The sequence below is a fragment of the Phoenix dactylifera genome, chromosome 6 (assembly GCF_009389715.1).
Source record: "Phoenix dactylifera cultivar Barhee BC4 chromosome 6, palm_55x_up_171113_PBpolish2nd_filt_p, whole genome shotgun sequence".
NCBI classification, from domain to species: Eukaryota; Viridiplantae; Streptophyta; class Magnoliopsida; order Arecales; family Arecaceae; genus Phoenix; species Phoenix dactylifera.
In genome coordinates this window covers 10,959,092-10,968,416 of record NC_052397.1, presented here as the reverse complement: position 1 = coordinate 10,968,416, position 9,325 = coordinate 10,959,092, and positions in this window count along the sequence as shown.

Below are 9,325 nucleotides of genomic sequence, written 5' to 3'. Positions count from 1 at the left end.
CTTTGCAATATCTGCTTCATAGGCTGGTCGGTCAATACAGCTATCGTGTGGGCTTGGAAGTAAGGCCTGAGTCTCCGAGCCGAGATGATGAGAGCGAAGATGGTCTTCTCAAGTATAGAATACCGGGTCTCAGCATCCCTGAGAACCCGGCTGGTGTAATAGACCGGCTTTTGGAGCTTGTCCTCTTCCCGGACGAGAACTGAGCTCACTGCAGCTGGGGAGACGGCCAAGTATAAGTAAAGAATCTCGCCTTTCTGGGGCTTGGTGAGCAGCGGGGGAGAGGCCAGAAGGCTCCGAAGCTCCTCAAAGGCCTGCTGGCATTCTTCCGTCCACCGGAAGTCTTTCGGCCGTTTGAGGCTCTCGAAGAAGGGGAGGCATCGCTCGGCTGACCGAGAGACGAACCTTCCCAGGGCGGCAACCCGCCCCGCGAGCCGTTGCACCTCCTTAACAGTCTTTGGAGGCGACATCTCTTGCAGTGCCCGAATTTTCTCCGGGTTGGCTTCAATTCCGCGCTGGGTCACTATGAAACCCAGGAACTTGCCCGAGGTGACCCCGAACGCGCACTTCGCCGGGTTGAGTTTCATTTGATATCTTCTGAGCTTGGCGAATGTCTCGTTGAGATCGGCTATGTGGTGTTCCGCCGCTCGGCTCTTTACCAACATGTCGTCCACATAGACCTCCATGTTTCGGCCGATCTGGTCTTTAAAAATTTGGCTGACCAGTCTCTGATAGGTGGCCCCAGCGTTCTTCAGGCCAAAGGGCATCACCTTGTAGCAGTAGGTGCCCTTGTCGGTGATGAAGGCCGTCTTCTCCTCGTCTTCTGGCGCCATTCGGATTTGATTGTACCCTGAAAATGCGTCCATAAAAGTTAGCAGCTGGTGTCCTGAAGTGGAGTCGACGAGCTGGTCGATGCTCGGGAGGGGGAAGCTGTCTTTCGGGCAGGCCTTGTTCAGGTCGGTATAGTCCACGCACATACGCCACTTCCCGTTGGCCTTCTTTACGAGGACTACGTTGGCGAGCCAGTCCGGGTAGGAGACCTCCCAGATGAAGCCGGCCCCGAGGAGTTTGTCCACCTCCTCAGCCGCAGCTCGTTGTCGTTCCGGGGCGGAGCCTCTTTTCTTCTGCTTTACAGGCCTGCTGGTCGGTCTCACCTGGAGTCGGTGGACCATGACCTCAGGGTCAATTCCTGGCACGTCCGCGGGCGACCAGGCGAAGACGTCAGCGTTGTCCCGCAGGAAGCTGACGAGGCAATCCCTCTCGCGGGCGCCGAGGCCGGAGCCGACCTGCACAGTTAGCTCGGGAAAATTTTCTTGTAGTGGGATTTGAATAAGGAGCTCACCGGGCTCTACTTGCTTCTTCCAGAGGGTATCCCTCGCATCGAGGATTTCTATGGGCAGCGAAGGGCCCATCGGGTGGTCCGGCGCCTCGGCTGGTTGCTTTACTGTGTGGGCCGCCATGTAGCATTGCTTGGCGACCAGCTGGTCTCCGCGGACCTCGCCTACTCCTTGGTCGGTGGGGAACCGCATGAGCAAATCGCGAGTTGAAACCACGGCTCGAAGGGCATTTAGCCCTGGGCGCCCAAGGATGGCGTTGTAGACCGAGGGCAGACGGACCACCAGGAGGTCCATCCTCACTGTGCTCTCCCGGGGGGCGAGGCCGACTGTGACAAGGAAGCTAGCCTCACCTTCAACCGGGACTGCATCTCCGATAAACCCAACCAACGGGGCATTGACTCTCCGGAGATGCCCTTCTGTCAATCCCATTTTTTGGTAGGCATGATAATACAAAATGTTGGCTGAGCTTCCATTGTCAACTAGGACACGCTTTACATCAAACCTATTTACAATCATAGAGATGACCACAGCGTCATCATGGGGGGTTTCGACCCCTTCTAAGTCCTCGTCCGAGAACGAGATGACTTCACCAGTACGTGGGCGCTTCGGGGGTGCTCCCAGGGCGGCCGTTCCTGCCGAGGCCCGCCCGATCATGTTGATGGTGCCGGCGATGGGCCTGTTGTCACCCGGATTTTCGGTTGGTGCGACATTCTCCGCCGGCCTCCTTCCCTCAGGTCGGTTCCTCACGAACCGGTTGAGTACTCCCCGTCGGATGAGCACTTCTATCTCATCCCGGAGTTGGTAGCAGTCCTCCGTGTCGTGCCCACGATCTCGGTGAAAGCGGCAATACTTCCTGGGATTCCGGGGGAATCCCGTGTCTCGCATAGGAGGCGGGGGTCGGAAGAAGTCCCGACCCTCGATTTCCATCAGGATTTCGGCCCGGGGAGCGTTGACGGGTGTGTAGTTCTCGTACTTTTCCGGGTACGTCCGAGGCCGTGGTGGGGACCTCGGCCGAGGAGGGGTCCTTTGCTGAGATCGCCTCTGCTGTCGGGGCGGACTTCTCAGTCTGGGGAGGTTCTTCTCTCGGCGGGGGGATCGGCTCCTTTGTCGGCCGCGCTCCTCGCGGCATTTCTTCTGCTTCTTGGAGGCGGGCTCAATTGCCCCCCGCCTGGATGCAACTGCCTCCTCGGCCTTGGCATACTTCCGGGCTCGGGCCAACATTTCAGTGAAGTCGGCCGGGAAGCTCTTCTCGATGGAGAAGAGGAATCGGTAGGAGCGAACCCCAGTCTTCAGAGCCGACATAGCCATCGACTGGTCTAGCTCGCGAACCTCCCATGTGGCGGCGGTGAAGCGGTCCAGGTACTCCTTGAGGGGCTCCTCCTCTTTCTGTTTGATGTCGAGGAGGGAGTCTGACGTCCGTCGCTGGCGCCGGCTGGCAGCGAAGTTGGTGGCGAACTGCCTGCCGAGCTGCTCAAAAGAGGACACCGTATTCGGCTTCAGTCCAGAAAACCAAAGCCGAGCGGTCCCTCGGAGGGTCGCTGGGAAGGCCTTGCAGAGTATGGCCTCCGAGGACCCTTGTAGGGCCATGAGGGCCCGATAGCTCTCCAGGTGGTCGAGAGGGTCGGTCGTCCCGTTGTAGGGTTCCACCTGAGGCATTTTGAACCTCGCGGGAACCGGCCCATCCTCGATCTGGCGGGAGAAGGGGGACTTGGTGGTGAACTCAAAGTCTCCCTCTTGTCTTGCCTTCTTGCTGTGGAGCGCCGCAATCTGACGCTCCAGATGCTCAACTTTCCGGTCGAGCTCCCCCACCCGTGGGATTGTCGCTGTGGTTTACGCCGGCTCACGGTGATCTGGGGCTGACTCTGCCTCAGAAAGTTGGGGTCTCCGATCGAAACCTTCTCCCGGTAACTCCCTCCGGGGAGAAGCTCGTTCTCCGTTGTTGGCTCTAGAAGAGCCATGCAAGTTTTGGCTTCGGAAAATCGGGCCGTTGGGGAGACACTCCGGCGGGGCCTGAGCCCGTGGGGGGAGCGTAGGTAAGGCTTCCTCGCGCCGCAAACTCTGAACGGCGGCGGCCAGGGCCTGGACTTGCTGTACCAAGGCGTCGAACTGTTCTGGCTGGACCAGAGGAACTGGGTCAGCCGGAGTTGGAGAATTCTGGACAGAGTGTCCAGGGCTTTGTGGGGGACGCCGGGAGATGTTAGAGGCTCCCTTACTTCTCAACTTCATGACTGCTACTCGGTCCCTTCCTCTAGCGCCAACTGTTGCTGGAAATTGGACCCGGGGGCAATCTTCGGTCGAGGAGAGGGAGCGGGGAGTGAGTTCTCACGGCGGGGCGGCGGTCCGTTGGCGAGCGGCGTCCTCCGTCTAGGGCGGTCGGAGAGAAGGGGCGGCAGGTCCTCGTGGCGAAGTGGCGATCCGTCAGTTGGCGGCGTCCTCCGTCCGGGTGCCTGCACACGAACCGGTGGCCGGGTTTTCCGGCGCCGGCCCTCCGACGCTCAAGTCAGGGAGGGGGCAAATAGTGTAGAAAGGGAGATAAATAATGTCTGTGGAGTGTATCCATCTTCCCCCCCACTCCTGAGAGGCCAAGGCTCCCTTTTATAGGCGGGGGTCGGTTTACCTGCGATGTAACAGGGCGAGGCCGTAGTACGGCTCGGCATGTTGTTCAGGTCGGCGCATGGTCAGGCGAATCATTGCTCTGATGTCGGCGGTGAGGGCGTCGTATAACCCGAACTAGCACGCTGTCAGACGAATTATTGCATTGGTGTCGGAGGTATGGCCGAGATCGGAGACTTATCATAGTTGACTAGACTCTGCTGGGCTGATTTGCCGTGGAGAGCTGAGAGTCCGTAGATGACAGGAGCCATGCGCATTTATGGTGGAGTAAGCCGGAGATCCGCATTTATTGTGGAGTAAGCCGGAGATCCGCATTTATTGTGGAGTAAGCCGGAGATCCGCATTTATTGTGGAGTAAGCCGGAGGGTTACAGCGACCATGCGCAATAAATGCCAGAGGGGCGTCAGGGTATGGTCCTCGGCCAGACCTCTGAGGCGCACGGCCGTAGTAGGTGGCTGACAAGAGTAGACCTCGAACATCGGGGTTTTTCTTAGGTCGGAGGTCTCGAGGTCGGGCGTTCCGAAGTCGGACGCCGACTCCGGCCGTCCGGGGTCGGAAGTTGTACGGCTTCTTAGGGGCATTTATGTCATTTGGAAAAAAATCTTATTCCCCCCAACATGACCAATACAAAGCTCGAAGTTTTGAGCATTCCCCAAAGTAGCTGGAGGTATGAGACTCATGAAGACCATTGAGGAATTGGTGTTTATCCCTTCAGTTTACTTCTGCAAGTTCCTTCGTGCAGGCTTGCGTACATTATTATATGTAGGAAATGGATTACAGAGTTGGATCAGATATGCTGCATGGTGAGTGTTGGGGGTCATCATCCAGTCATAAGTTACAAAGAGGATAGCAAATATAGGAGAGAATAAGCCGCTGGTTTCCACAAGAGTAAAGTGAAGCTAGGAGATAATTCAGAAAATTTACATAGTCTGCTTCGAACCAACTATGTCTATCCAAACTCTTAGAAGAGATAGGATGTTCCAAGCGTTAGCGCCTTCGCTACGAATCTAAATACCCTTCATTTTTTTCATGGACTCACGGTCCTTAAGCTTAAGCTATTGCGAGGCTAGACAGTCTCTCCCACCAATCTTGCGACATCCTTGTCACAGTTGGCTCCGACTCGAGAGAGGGAGCCCACCTATGTTTGACTTCTACTCAACTTTGGTATCTTCCAATGAAGGGTCTACATCGCTAATAAAGGTTGTAATGCATATTAGCATAGTTCTAATACCACTTGTCATAGACTCATGGCTCAAAAGCTTAAGTTGAACCTATATAGCATCTTTTTTATTAGTCATTGTAGGACTATGACATCTTACTTTCCATCCAAATACACTGGCATGTAATCACAAGTACACGCACCCATCCTACCTCAGATGATCTAGAGAATGGGTGGTTTATCTAGCTATCCCAACAACTAGTGATTATTTCAGAGAGGATAGAGGACAAGGTCTTAAAAGGAGAAAAGGTGATGTTTTAATCTTCCACAAGCACTATTGCAAAAAATAATCAATTATGTTTATTTTTGCACTCAAAATTTTAGAAGAAAATAAATTTTTGTAACTTAGACATGAAACATAACACTTCTTTTACTTCCACCATGAGTTGAGATTATTTAATATATTACAATATCTTAAGATATGGATTTTGCTTAATACCCACAATATTGATTATGATCCATACCACTAAAAATATCTAGCATTCAAAAATTATGAATTTTGTCATCCCTAGCCTATGCATCATATAGATACAAATAATAGATTTTTTTTAATTGTACCAGGTGACGGTAAATCATAGTCTAATATTATTTTAACCTTTTTTTGTGTCCATATGATACATGGGTTGAAGACCACTAAAATATATGATTCTATATTGCTAAATAATTTCAATAGTATAAAATATGACAGTGTGGAACTTCAATCGTATGTCTCATTATTAACTTTGGAGTCGATAAAAATAGATACCTTTTCTTATCAAGAGGAGAAAAATCCATTTCATATCTTCACATAAAAGGTCCTAATCTGAGCCCCAACGTATTTCGAAAGAGAGCCAATTTCTTCTAGAGTTGGGAGAGCATCAAGGTAAAAGAAATAAGAGGACTCCTGCTCTGGCAGGAGCACTCCTTTGACAAATTAAACAAGCACTTCCATTCTGCGCCTAACCATTCTCAGTCCACTTCAAGCACCCAAGCATCTAGAAAAAGGAAAATTTGACAGGCTTCAGCAACTCCAGAAACGCCGACTTCGATTTTTCTGCCACGGTCCTATTCGTTCTTGCAGCAATGAAAGATACAGAACACTAGGTGTAAACAACTTTCATAAGTATCAACTTTTCTAAATAAACAATCCTTTTTTCACACTGTATCAACTGATCTAGAGAAAACTACTACGTTTAATGCATTGCTGTATGGAAAATTAAACAAGAAACCTGAAATCATCGGAACACCTCAGTAAATTAGGGCAATTGATTGGCAGCAGCTCTGGAAGAAAAGTAACTACATCCTAGGTCCCGAAGTAGTTCCTTGAATCTATATTTCTTGCTTACAGAAGGGAAACTAGGAGTTGTGCTTATAGGGTGCAGCGTCTTCTTTCTCTTACGTACTTGCAAGTAGAATTTAAATAATTCAAGTACAATGCTGAAAAAAAAATGAGATATAAAACACCCCCTGAAGCCACGAGCATAACATCTTTGCATATAGACCCAATCTTGAGTAAAAAAGATACCACAACTTTGGTCTCTTTCAATAAAATCATCCCATAATAAATCAACAAAACAAAAAGTTATCTAACATTGCTATTCTAGTCTATCCACTACTGTACCTACATGAATATAATCTCAATCAGATATATGTAATGCTAGAGCTAGTGCACAAAAATAGATACCATAATTTTTTTGTCTATCAATATATATGTGTTTGTGTGTGTACACGCATGTATGCATACTGAAAGGGCACTTGTTTTATGCTAAGATCTTTGAAATGAAAGGCATCCCATTAAAATCAGCAGCAGGCAAGGGTTTTGAAAGACTAGGTAGAACTAACAGGCGACTCTGAGAAGCTGCAATACTTTACCCAGGAATGAAACAAGTGTACCCATGGCAGCTTCTGAGCTTCTCGAGACAGGTTCTTAAAATGGCCGCATGTTTGGCAAGCTAGGGTGGAGAATTTGCGATGCCCATTGAGGGGGTTGTTCTCATTCAAAACCAAACATTTTCTGAAACATTGTAAACCAAACAATACCAATGTCTGAAATCAGCAACATTCCTTGAGAGAGGCAGATTTCAAAGGCATAACAATCTACTAGATGGCCTAATTATGCATGCCACGGCTCCAGAGATGGGCTTCCCCGAATGATTTGCTATTGATCATAACCACATATTTCAGTCTTTTGTGAGGCAAAACTTAGCAGGCTCAACATAATTCAACTACTAGATGCCCAAATTTTTTTCTGTTTTCAGAACAATAAGAATAATTTTACTCTTTACTTAACCACATTGCTAATTCCTAATATGATAGTAAGATATCCAATTATCACACATCACACGCCACTTAAAAGCCAAATCAGATACAAAATTATCCAAAATCTAGGTTGTCTCAACCATTACATCAAAATAATTGAAGCGATATCTGTAGATAAAAATGTGTACACATGCACCTGCACACTTCCCATTTTCTGTTTATCTCTATTCTTCAAATTTAGATTAGATCAAGATAATACAGTCAGGTAAATTTTCCAGACAACAGAATCTGGATAAATCCCATCCATGATGGTGACTGAAAAAGACCTATCTGGATACCTGTCATGACAGTGCCAAAGCATAACAACTCATGTTTCCAGCATACAGAAAACACTAGTTCTTCATGGTTCTGAAAGCTGGAAAGTAATTTACAAGCACCCCCCCACTCCCACCCCCGGAAAAAAAAAAGAAAAGAAGAAGATATCTTCCACCGGCTGACATTTATTATTTCAAACTCAAGACAAGCAAATCACAATCACTGCTATGACAAATCGCCATATTCCACATTCAATTTAATTTGGGTTCTGACTCAGAGATCTCAAACATTAGCAAAACCTACCAAAGGCGACAGCAGTAAATGCAAACTTGTCTCATTACGCAAAGTCAGCATGACAAAAGCAAGATCAGTTTGACAGATCTTCCAGCAATTCAGAGAGTTTGGCACAATGTATTTTATTGGTAAAGAAAACAACCATCAATAGCGTGAAAAAAAAGAGACTGAAAGTGCCAGCCTAGAATTAATACTTGGAAATTGCAATCTGGATTTCTCATATGTCATTAATAAAGCATTGTGCGGTTAAACAGTATCAAGTTTCCATCCCACAGAAAACACTCATTCTTCATTATAATCTCCAGCTAGTTCAGAAAGCTGGAAAGTAATTCTGTATCCTGCCAGAGATTGAAGAAGACCTCGTCCACTGGCACAGATTTACATTTCAAACTCAGAACAATCAAACCACAAACATTGCTACGACAAATCACCATATTCCGGTCTTTGGTTTCTAGACAAGGGACTGCAAGCTGAAGGTGACAGCAGTAATGCAAACTTGTCTCTGTAAGCAGTAATATGACCAGAGAAAGATCGGTTCAACAAATCTTAAAACAATTCAGAAGGCTGGGCATAAAGAAAAGAATCATATAGAAGTACCAGACTAGAATTATACATCAAAATTGCAGTATGAAATCTCTCATAGGTCAGGATAAAGCATCCCGCATTTCGTGTTTCCAGCCTAAAGAAAACTCGTTCTTTATTACATAGTTCTGAAAATTGGAAAGTCATTTACAAGCCCAACGAAGATCAAAGTCTACTTCTACTGGCCCACATTTACTAATTCAAACCCAAGACAAGGAAATTACAATTATTGCTATGACAAATCACCATATTCCACGGTCAATACAATTTGGATCCTAAGTGAAGGATTTTAACAGTTAATGAACCCAATTTGAAGGTGACAGCAGTAAATGCAATCTCATCTTACTAAGAAAAGTCGAAATGACAAGAAAGATTAGTTAGACAAATCTTCAAACAACTAAGAGACAGTTCATCAATTAATGGATAAAGAAAACAGCGACCAATAACATGAAAAAAGATCCAAGAAATGCACCTCCTATTTATACTTGAATTTGGATCATCATTTGATAATGTAAAGAAAACCAAAAATGAAAAAATACGTTTAGTAGCAATTACTCTGAATCATGTGAGTAAGGTGATATTATGGGTTTCTGACAGTGATCTGCAACAACTTTTAATGGTGCTTGGATGGATGATAAAGCTAGACAATTTAAGAACAATACAATAGAGAAAAATTAATTTGTGAGCAGGACATAATTTAGAGAGGGTTCAAAAAGGAGTATCTCAGAAT